A 12,371-nucleotide genomic window follows, 5' to 3' on the forward strand; every position below is an offset into this window, starting at 1 on the left:
TGAGATTTAGGCATATCATTTTGCAGCAAACTGCTTAAAAAATGACTAAATTAAGTTGAAAAGATCCATTTTGTCAACTTCCAGAGGTTCTCTTTGTTCTAGTGGCAATGGTTTGGAGGGAAAGGGTTATTTAATGTGTTAATGAGAGTAACCAAAAGTGCTATGCAGTGGCAGGTGTAGTAATTTCACATCAGACGATGTAATACAACTTTTGATTACCTCTTGTTGTGTCTGGACTGGAGCATCACTCTGCTATGAAACTTGAGAAAGCGGAGAAGGGTGAGTCTGGCTGGAAGGTGCACCAGGTCCTAACATGGAAAGGGGAGCTAAGTGGATTATAGTGACAGCATGCAGGGTGCTAGACAGTGTGTGGAGTTGGCCTGGAGGTAGAATATACAGTAAGTGGTCCCTCTGCACTCTGATACCCCAACACCAGGGCTGAAATTAGATAGAAGCCGTCACAGCCCGCAGACTAAGTGAAAACACTATTGATCTCCATGAAGGAAAGTTAGATACTGGCCAGTGTACAAAGAATAATAATGTTAACATTAACAATCTGAACAGATATGTATTCTGAGTGTGGATATGAACAGATAATATTACTGTACATGAAGTTATAGACACAGCATTCTGATGTTTTTTTTTCGTGAGACTTGTGTCATTAGATTTTTAGTGGATTTGTTGGGCAGTACCAGTTCACACCACTTTTTTTTTCTTTTTTTTTTTTTTTTTTTTTTAGACACCATTTTGTATTGAAAATTTTTACTTTTGTATGTCACACTAGTGTGTAAAAACTCACTGGCTTTATCGTAAACTAAAAATATATAAACTAAATTACTAAGATAAAAGATTGTTTTAAACATGCTATCTGGTCCAAATGTAGCTTTATTTGATTAATTTAAAGTGAGGTGAATAATCCAGGTTCATTTCATTTGTTTATGTGCAACATCCAAGAAAAATGAAATAACATTATTGGATAAGTTGTATAGAGTTAAAAAAAAAAAAAATCACCAAACCAAATGAGGTCAAGTACATCCACAACACAACACAATCACAAGGAAAAGCAGATTAAGCAGTTTAAATACAGGTTATAACAAACAACTGGATGATTGGAGAGCAAAGATCAGTTAGAATGTAGACAGAAACTGGGAGGAAAGCGAGCTTGCTGCCATTCTTGGATTAGGAAATGTACAGTCAAAGAAAACCAACTGGCATCTTCCAGCTCCCTATATAAATACTTGAACACACACTGAACACTTGAAGGTACAGTGTGTATGAGTAGCCACTGTACTGCAGTGGAAATTCGAAGAGCAGTTGTTGGTGGACGGTGGCCATCAGTGGCCAAAGTTCTTCCAGATCAACATGTTTTCATTCCTGAGTGGATCCGCTCAACTCGGATGCAGCAATGACTGTACTATAAATAACTACCTCAAACCAATGTACATGTGTACCATCTTTTTCTATGTGCCTTTTAAACCATTACTTGTTCCAAACGATGCTTTAGCACCGCAAACAAAGTTAGTGCTGCAATTTTAAAGTTCAGAAAGTTCTCACTTCACACACTTCTGTTGTTTCTTCATTCAGCCACGTGACAGCTCTACGCTTCAGTAATTTTCCATAATTTTCCTCCGTTATATTTCCTCCTGGAAATATTGAAGCATTTATGGAAATTATTCTCGTCAAGCAGAAACCTTTCATTCCTTTTTGTCAAGGATTAATTATTCTACACTGATTTATTGTTGCATATACATGAATGTGGGATATCCATAAGCAACACACGTTACTTGCTTGCCGCATGTGTCAGGATATGTGTGTTAACATGTGCCATTAGTTATGCCTATGGTCCTGCTGTCTACTGAAAACTAAAATTAAAATTATATAGGCTAAATGCACCACTGGGACTGGAAAAATGAAGTTGCTGACACAAAGACGTACCCTGTCTGGTTTATCCTCCAGATTCATCATCACAATCTCTCCCAAGAAGTACAACTTCATCCTATTTAGTAAACCAGTAATTTCACTTATCTACCACCTGCACAGTTTCCTCATTCAAACATGAATATGGTTTATGTTTTCACAACAAAAGTGCCATGTTTTAATGGAATAAATTTCATGTTTTAACTGTAAAACCCATGTTATACGTTTCATTTCACGTTTTAACGTGTCCCAGATATATATATTTTTTTTATTAGGATGATAGCTCCACACTTCTGCAGAAAATAAAAATCTAACCTTTTTCCTTTTGTTTTCAGGAAGGTGATTAGAATCCAATTAAAATTCAGTTTCTATTGATTTTTTTCTGTTATTCACCTTTTTGTTACACACTTTACCTGTAATACAAAAGACAGAGAACAACAATGTAAACTGAGGGCAAGCAAGGCTTTCTGTTGCTAATACGAATGTCCATGGTGTGGAAATGTTCTCATCATCACAACACTATCTTCACTGAAACATTTCGGAAGACCATTTATTCGGAGATCACCAAGTGCTATAAAAACAGTCTGGTTATGTTATTGTGGTACTTATTTTTGTCTTATCAGTACTGATGACCTCAAACTTTTCCTTAAATATTTGTGATCTGGCACACATTTAAACCAAAATTCAGTATCAGGAAACACTGCGCTGATCACACAAATTGCAATACTTTTGAAATCAATTTTCTTCTCACAGACATCCATATAGTTCCTCTGGTCATCTTTTTGCAGTTTGTTGTATTCCTAAATGGAGACTGACCCAGGCTCATATTAAGCAAGCACACTCAGTATGCACAATAACAAAGATTTAATCTGCATGCTGTCAGCCATAGAGGGACCTAAAGGGCTGGTGAGAATGACAAAAATTTACGTCACACAGGCCTGGTGTCCTAGTGGACATGAAAGCCACGAAGTGACTTTTAAATCTCTACAGAGGCAGGCTTGAAGGGTGAAGTGTAATTTAATCTAGTGGCAAGTTGCTGACGGCAGATAACTGAACACCAGCTACTTCACCCTACTTTCCAAAATTAGTAGCAAAAGTAGCATGGCTTGCTAAAAACTTGAAAGGACCAGGGATTGGTTTTCTCCATTCTGGTGGTGCAACATGATCATCTTCTGTGGGAGAACCTGTGCACAGACGGGCTTTTTTTTTTTTTTTTTACTTTTGAAAGCTTTATTTCAATTACATGACATCCTCATATTGATTCATGTCTTTATCTTAATGCCAGTTTGGCAACCAAAAAGATATCCACTTCATCCATGGCTAATAATGAGCTTCTTCTGGCCTTTCCTCAAAAAGAAAACCTAACAGTTATACCATCTGTTATTGTAAGTGACTTATTTGAAAGGAAACAGAAATTAAAACATTTGCTTGTCATCCTAAATGATACCAAAGATATTTGTGAATATTGTATTTCTGTTATTGAATCCCTGTTAATGCTACACGCCAGAGCACTGAAGCCGTAAGTTCACTTCAGTTTGTTATTTTATTGACAATGAAAATTAATCTAGAGCGTTTTGCTTTGAGAGAAACCCAATAAACTCCTGCAGGTCATCCTCTGCTGTCTACCACAGTATGAAATGCTAAATGTCACTTTTATAAAGGATGGAATGCTAAGTATAACTCTGAATAACATGCCCCAAATGTGCTGAGAAGGTACAGATAAGTGTGAAATCAGTTCTGTTCTCATCATTAGGAAGTATTTGTCAGCTGGATGCAACTGGGAGGGATTACTGTGTGTTTGTGCACTCGCGGAGCTGTACACAGTTCCCCCTGAAACGTGCGCTGCATGTGGATGGCTGCAATCTGCGTGCACAGATTTGAGTCAATGCTTTTCTAACGTAATGGAAGAGTAAAGTTAGAATTTTATATGTGGTAGGAGTGTGTAAGTTAAAACATCTCTGACCCACTGCAGCACTTTGCTTCTAACATCTGCAGTTTTAAATATCTGAACAGTCACACACTCATTTAGGGTTTAATACATAACCATAGACTGTATGTAGAAAGATGGACGGAGCCTCCGTGACGTCACCCATAGGTTTCTGAAGAGCTGAATTGAAGCTCGATGGGCGGTTCCTATCATTGCCATCTTGGCAGCGTCATGCGCGTCGTCGAGCCCGGAAAATACAAATATGGGCAAACAGGTGGAGCTGACTGGGGAGCCGTGAGCGTCATGCCGGATGATTGACATCGAGCAAACTCCGAGCTTTCTGTAGCTAAAAGCTAACCGAGCTAACCCGGTGATAACGGGAGATAACGGGAGCTAACCAGCTAACGGAGGTAAGCGGGCTAAAGCTAAGTCACGTTGTTAACCAGCTAAAAACCACGGTTGTTCTACGTACTTATGACTTGAAGTGGGAGATCGTTACCTATCAGTCAAAAGGACATGCCCCTAAATATGCCGAACTTCGAGATTAAATTACTTTTAAACGAGCGAGTTAGAAAAAAAATTCCTCCCCCGACAGTTGTCATGAAGGTAAACCTGACCTATAAACCGAAAATGGATTTTTGAACCAGGCTGTAAACATGGTTATTTCTGTTGTGAAGTTGGCCTTTTTAACATGAGAGTCAATGGGGATTTGCTTTGTTTTGGAGCCAGCCCCTAGTGGATGAAGGGGGAACTGCAGTTTTATAGGCTTCACTTTTAACAGCCATAGGTTGCCGCTTGTACATAATGCAGTCTCCCATACCTGGATGCAGATGGATATTTCATATTGCAGGTATCACAGAATATTTATGAGGAAAAAATATACTGATAGATTCACTGAGAATGACATGTAAATGTAAATGTGTAATTTAAATCTATAATGAGATGACAGAACACCTTTCCATTTAATGAAATACAATTCTAATCACACTAATGGTGTTAACATTATATATATACCTGTAGCTAGCAGTCAGGTATATTTATCCTCAATGAATTTCTATTAGATGTTTCACTGACATGTTAGTAAAACTAGTTTGTCCTATTTATTTTGTACATCTTAACTTTTACATCTTAACTTATTTGTGTTTTTCTGTTTCTAAATATTGTCTGTGAGACTTTTCCTTCCAATAATGATACCATAAATATGATTGAAGACTAAATCCATATTTCTTTTTCCGTACAATCATGCATGCTGCAGGTGAATTGCATACAGTATTTTCAGTTGGACTTAGAGAAATCATGTAGGTTTTGATTCAAACTTGTAGTTTTTAAAGTCCATATCAAGTTATTCAGTCATTTTTTTTAAATACTTCACACCCCATGTGATGATGAAGCTTGCATATTTATCCATCCATCCATCTTCTGCCTCTTATCTGGGGTCGGGTCGCGGGGGCAGCAGCCTAAGCAGGGAAGCCCAGACTTCCCTCTCCCCAGCCACATTTGCCAACTCTGCGGGGGGGATCCCGAGGCGTTCCCAGGCCAGCCGAGAGATGTAATCCCTCCAGCGTGTCCTGGGTCTTCCCCGGGGTCTCCTCCCAGAGGGACGTGCCTGGAACACCTCACCAGGGAGGCATCCAGGAGGCATCCTGACCAGATGCCCAAGCCACCTCAAGTGGTTCCTCTCGATGCGAAGGAGCAGCGGCTCTACTCTGAGCCCCTCCCGGATGACCGAGCTCCTCACCCTATCTCTAAGGGAGAGCCCGGCCACCCTGCGGAGGAAACTCATTTATGCCGCCTACCGTGGGCTCACCATCTGCGGGAGGAGCCGTAGGGGTCGGGTGCAATGTGAGCTGGAAGGGGGCGGGGACCCTGGCGGTCCGATCCCCGGCTGCAGAAACTGGCTCTAGGGACGTGGAACGTCACCTCTCTGGTGGGGAAGGAGCCTGAGCTTATGCGCGAGGTTGAGCGGTTCCGACTAGATATAGTTGGACTCACCTCGACGCATGGCTTGGGCTCTGGAACCAGTACCCTCGAGAGGGGCTGGACCTTCTTCCACTCTGGAGTTGCTCATGGTGAGAGGCGCCGAGCAAGTGTGGGCATTCTCATCAGCCCCCAGCTTGGTGCCTGCACGTTGGGGTTTACCCCGGTGGATGAAAGGGTAGTTTCCCTCTGCCTCCGGGTGGGGGGACGGGTCCTGACTGTTGTCTGTGCTTATGCACCGAACAGCAGTTCAGAGTACCCACCCTTTCTGGAGTCCTTGGAGGGAGTGCTGGAGGGTGCTCCTTCTGGGGACTCCATTGTTCTGCTGGGGGACTTCAATGCTCACGTGGGCAATGACAGTGAGACCTGGAGGGGAGTGATTGGGAGGCATGGTCCCCCCCCTCTGAACCCAAATGGTGTTTTGTTATTGGACTTCTGTGCTCGTCATGGATTGTCTATAACGAACACCATGTTCCAGCATAAGAGTGTCCATATGTACACCTGGCATCAGGATTCCCTGGGCCGCAGTTCAATGATCGACTTTGTAGTCGTATCGTCGGACCTGCGGCCACATGCCTTGGACACTCGGGTGACGAGGGGGGCAGAGCTGTCAACTGATCACCACCTGGTGATGAGTTGGCTCAGATGGTGGGGGAGGAAGCCGGTCAGAGCTGGCAGGCCCAAACGTGTTGTGAGGGTCTGCTGGGAACGTCTGGCTGAGTCCCCTGTCAGAGCGAGCTTCAACTCCCACCTTCAGCAGAGCTTCGAACATGTCCCGAGTGAGGCGGGGGACATTGAGTCCGAATGGGCTGTGTTCCGTGCCTCTATTGCTGAGGCGGCCAGCCGGAGCTGTGGCTGTAAGGTAGTTGGTGCCTGTCGTGGCGGTAATCCCAGGACTCGTTGGTGGACACCAGCAGTGAGGGATGCCGTCAAGCTGAAGAAGGAGTCCTATCGAGCCTTCTTGGCCTGTGGGACTCTGGAGGCAGCTGATGGGTACCGGCGGGCTAAGCGGCATGCGGCTTCGGCTGTTGCCGAGGCAAAAATTCGGGCATGGGAGGAGTTCGGCGAGGCCATGGAGAAAGACTTCCGGACGGCTTCGAGGAGATTCTGGTCCACCATCCGGCGGCTCAGGAGGGGGAAGCAGTGCTCCATCAATACTGTGTACAGTGGAGGTGGGGAGCTGCTGACCTCAACTCAGGACGTTGTGGGTCGGTGGAGGGAATACTTCGAAGACCTCCTCAATCCTACCAACACGTCTTCCAATGAGGGAGCAGAGCTGGTGGACTCAGGGGTGGACTCTCCTATCTCTGGGGCTGAAGTCGCTGAGGTGGTCAAAAAGCTCCTTGGCGGCAAGGCCCCGGGGGTGGATGAGATCCGCCCGGAGTTCCTTAAGGCTCTGGATGCTGTGGGGCTGTCCTGGCTGACACGCCTCTGCAGCATCGCGTGGACATCGGGGGCAGTACCGCTGGATTGGCAGACTGGGGTGGTGGTCCCCCTTTTTAAGAAGGGGGACCGGAGGGTGTGTTCCAATTACAGGGGAATCACACTCCTCAGCCTCCCTGGTAAGGTCTATTCAGGGGTCCTGGAGAGGAGGGTCCGCCGGATAGTCGAATCCCGGATTGAGGAGGAGCAGTGTGGTTTTCGTCCTGGTCGCAGAACAGTGGACCAGCTCTATACCCTCTCTGGGGTCCTGGAGGGGGCATGGGAGTTTGCCCAACCAGTCTACATGTGCTTTGTGGACCGGGAGAAGGCATTCGACCGTGTCCCCCGGGGGCTCCTGTGGGGGGTACTCCGGGAGTATGGGGTACCGGACCCCCTTGTACGAGCTGTCCGGTCCCTGTACGACAGGTGTCAGAGCTTGGTCCGCATTGGATCCGTTTCCGGTGAGGGTTGGACTCCGCCAAGGCTGCCCTTTATCACCGATTCTGTTCATAACTTATATGGACAGCATTTCTAGGCGCAGCCGAGGTGTTGAGGGGATCCGACTTGGTGGCCTCAGGATTGGGTCCCTGCTTTTTGCGGATGACGTGGTCCTGTTGGCTTCATCTGGTCGTAATCTCCAGCTCTCGCTTGAGCGATTTGCGGCCGAGTGTGAAGCGGCTGGGATGAGAATCAGCACCTCAAAATCTGAGACCATGGTCCTCAGCCGGAATAGGGTGGATTGCCCTCTCCGGGTCGGGGGTCAGGTCCTGCCACAAGTGGAGGAGTTTAAATATCTTGGGGTCTTGTTCACGAGTGAGGGAAGGATGGAGCGCGAGATCGACAGAAGGATCGGTGCGGCGTCTGCAGTAATGCGGACTCTGCGCCGGTCTGTCGTGGTGAAGAAGGAGCTGAGCCAGAAGGTGAAGCTCTCAATTTACCAGTCGATCTACATTCCTACCCTCACCTATGGTCATGAGCTGTGGGTCGTGACCGAAAGAACGAGATCTCGTATACAGGCGGCTTGCATATTTAACCTTTATTATTTGAATTGAACTATGCTATAGTCAGGAATAAGTCACTTCACAGCCAGCAGAGACACAGCAGTCATAGTCCTGTAAGCATATTGGTGTGTGCATGTGGGTGACAAATGTATCAATTGAAAAATATGTGTGAAACTCTGCTGAGATATTCTTTCTGGTTCTGGGTTGTTGAAATAGTTTGCCTCACCAGCACACTAAAGAGGGGGTCTGTGATACAATTTTGAAAAAGTTAGCATGATGGGCCTTCCTCATAATTGGTAAGGTGTTAGAACTCCACTGGAGGTCTACGTCCACATGCATACACAAGAACTTTAAACAAACCGCCCTCAGGTAACCTGCAGCAAGACACCTGATGTAAAAGAATGGGTCGTTCTTTTGCAAGAATGACAGACTTGTGCAGAACTTGACAACAAGCTGTTGGAGATTTTAATTTGAATCGGGTGTTGTATCAGGGAAACATCCAATACCTGCAGGACACCGGCCCTAGAGGGCTGCATTTGGTGATCCCTGTTATAAACTGTCTCATCACCACCTAAGATAAACCCAACATGGAGTTGATAACAACAAACTCGATAACAGCTTTACATACATATATGCTGTTGTCCATTTCTTTTTTTAATCAGAGAATAAAACTTTCTTCATGTCCCATGTTGGATCCCCCTTGGCAAAGTGTAAACGGGCAGTTTTGTGGCGTTGAAGGAGACAAGGTCTTGAGATGCATTTTTTTGTTTTTGAAACCCTTTTCCCGTGGATGCCGTCTGATGGTTATTGCGCTGCAGTCGGCACCAGTAAGGGCCTTAACTTGGGTCCAGGACCGCCCTGTGTCTTGATGGACAGCCAGTCGGATCCTCCAACTCAGTGCAGGCGTAATTTTTTTGGGTCTACCACTTGACTTTTTTGTTCCATAATGCTCAGGATCATTCAGAAATTTTAGAATGACTGTCTTACTGCATCCAACCTCAGCAGCAATGGCACGCTTTAAGAGGCCTTGCTTGTGCAGCTCGATGATCCGACCACGTTCAAGAAAAGAAAGCTTCTTAGCTTCAGTCGTCAGGAAGGCATGGCTGTGTGAAAGCCTGACAGAAAATAAGAATTTTGAGCAGATTTTGGCTTTAATAGCCTGTGGTCTTCAATCTTTTGATCAGCTGATAAACAGCCTATTTCAGTTTAATTGTTGGTTTCAATAAATTACTTTTTCAAAGTGTTTTTTGTCACACTCCCTCTTCTTGCTTTTGCATATTTTAGCTTTACATAAAATGTCATTGAGATCCAAAAATTCAAATGATAAATTCTAGCAATTTGTCAACTGGTCTTAAGATTTTAATCAGGATTATATATATTTACACACACATACAGAGTGCAGTCGGGGGCTAAAGATACAAGCCTGTGGATGTTAGTCAGAGCATTTCCAGGGACACTGATTATACCGATGCTTAATCAGCATTGCCAACTTACTTTAGCACTATATATATATTTAGTGGTAGATCTGGTTTTTGATTGCCCCAGTACTCAAGGATTGGTCCTGTGCTGCCATGATTAGCACCTCTGTGCTGTTCTTCCGTCCAGTCGTCACTAGTCATTGGTAGGACCTGGTTGGGCTTGTGTCTCTCTCTCTCTCTCTCTCTCCATCTCTCTCTCTCCCTCTCTTTCTCTCTCTATCTATCTATCTATATATATATATATATATATATATATATATATATATATATATATATATATATATATATATATATACTGCTTAAAAAAATAAAGGGAACACTAAAGTAACACGTTGTAGATCTGAATGAATGAAACATTTTTTTAAAAACTTTGTTCTTTCCATACTTAAATGTTCTGACAACAAAATCACACAAAAATTATCAATGAAGATCAAATGTATCAACCCATGGAAGTCGGGATTTGGAGTTATACTCAAAATGAAAGTGGAAAAACACACTACAGGCTGATCCAGCTTTAATGTAATGTCCTTTAAACAAGTCAAAATGAGGTTCAGTAGTGTGTGTGGCCTCCACGTGTCTGTATGACCTCCCTACAACGCCTGGGCATGCTCCTGATGAGGCGGTGGATGTTCTCCTGAGGGATCTCCTCCCAGACAGTCTGTGGTGCAACTTGGCGTTGGTGGATGGAGCGAGACATGATGTCCCAGATGTGCTCAACTGGATTCAGGTCTGGGGAATGGACAGGCCAGTCCATAACATCAATGCCTTCGTGTTGCAGGAACTGCTGACACACTCCAGCCACATGAGGTCTAGCATTGTCTTGCATTAGGAGGAACCCAGGGCCAACCACACCAGCATATGATCCCACAAGGGGTCTGAGGATTTCATCTCGGTACCTAATAGCAGTCAGGCTACCTCTGGCGAGCACACACTTGAGCGGCCCTCCAGAGAAATGCCACTCCACACCATTACTGACCCACTGCCCAACCGGTCAGGCTGGAGGATGTTCCAGGCAGCAGAACATTCTCCACGGCGTCTCCAGACTCTGTCACATGTGCTCATTGTGAACCTGCTTTCATCTGGGAAGAGCACAGGGCGCCAGTGGCAAATTTACCAATCTTGGTGTTCTCTGGCAAATGTCAAACGTCCTGCATGGTGTTTGAGCAGACACATGCACATTTGTGGCCCGCTGGAGCTCATTTTGCAGAGCTCTGGCAGTGCTCCTCCAGTTCCTCTTTGCACAAAGAAGGAGGTAGCGGTCCTGCTGCTGGGTTGTTGCCCTCCAACGGCCTCCTCCACGTCTCCTGATGTACTGGCCTGTCTCCTGGTAGCGCCTCCATGCTCTGGACATGACGCTGACAGACACAGCAAACCTTCTTGCCACAGCTTGCACTGATGTGCCATCCTGGATGAGCTGCACTACCTGAGCCACCTGTGTGGGTTGTAGACTCCATCTCATGCTACCACTAGAATGAAAGCACCGCCAGCATTCAAAAGTGACCAAAGCATCAGCCAGAGAGCATCAGAACTGAGAAGTGGTCTGTAGACCTGCAGAACCACTCCTTTATTGGGTGTGTCTTGCAAATTTCCTATAATTTCCATCTGTTTTCTATTCTATTTGCACAACAGAATGTTAAATTGGTTGTCAGTCAATGCTGCTTCCTAAGTGTACAGTTCGATTCCGATTACAGTTTGCAGTGTGTATATATACAGTATATATATATATATATATATATATATATATATATATATATATATATATATATATATATATATATTTTTTTTTTTTTTTTTTATTATATATATATATATATATATTTATATTCTGACAACGCTTCTGTACTGACAGAATTCGGTAAAATAATGATATTGATGGCTGTGACTTTGCAATTCCCATTTCCTTTGCAGAAATTTTTTACAGTCTTTCACCTTTCAAATTAGATTTTTATAGTTCTCCTCAGCATCTTGTCATCTACCGAGACTCAGTCTCACCTCTGTCAAGAAAAAGTGGTCCGAGTTGGGGCAGCAGTGACTGGCAGAGAGAGGCAGAGTGGTGCTGGAGATGTGAACCCCCGTGTGATGGCCTGTGGGGAAGCAGCAGGCTAATCAGTCACAGAGAGATCTCATTAGGCTTGTCAACCTGGTGTAGTGGGGCAGGTGGCCTGTTCTCCACAATGAGCCTGCTCAAAACCAGGCTTAAGTTTTTCACTCTATTTTTGTTCTCTTCCCTCCCTTGGACTGGTGTCTTGTTGCCCCTAATCCTTCTCATCCCACTCAGGACCTCCTTCAGACTGTTTTGTTGCAATTTGTATTCAGTTCATCCTATGTGTTGTCTTTAATTCTTCTTCCCAGCACCCACAGACCAACTTAACTTCCTCTATTTATGCAACCTTCTTCTTCCTTGAGAAGGGATTTAATTGTTTTTGTTTTCCAGGCCTTGTTTTAAGTGAAGCACAAAAGAAAGAGTCCGTGTGGAAATAGACATGTTATGTAGCTTCATTATCCTCTCTTTGTGCTCCACAGACCATGTTTCAGTCTATTAGCTCAAAAGAGTTCTGTAGAGCTTCTATATACGTCTGGGATTGGACTCTTGCAGTAATAATGGTGTGTGTGTGGCGGGGGTGGGAGTTTTCGGTACCTGTTAGCTCC

The 12,371-nt window shown here is 44.5% G+C and overlaps 1 protein-coding gene across 1 annotated transcript in view; it reads left to right on the plus strand.

Annotated features, from left to right (window-relative positions):
• Nucleotides 1-12,371, plus strand: part of lamc3 (laminin, gamma 3) — a gene marked incomplete at both ends in the record, with an annotated part of 136,163 nt that overhangs the window by 71,799 nt on the left and 51,993 nt on the right. The window lies entirely within an intron of this gene.

This window comes from Telmatherina bonti, assembly GCF_933228915.1.
Source record: "Telmatherina bonti genome assembly, chromosome: 17".
Taxonomy (NCBI): domain Eukaryota; kingdom Metazoa; phylum Chordata; class Actinopteri; order Atheriniformes; family Telmatherinidae; genus Telmatherina; species Telmatherina bonti.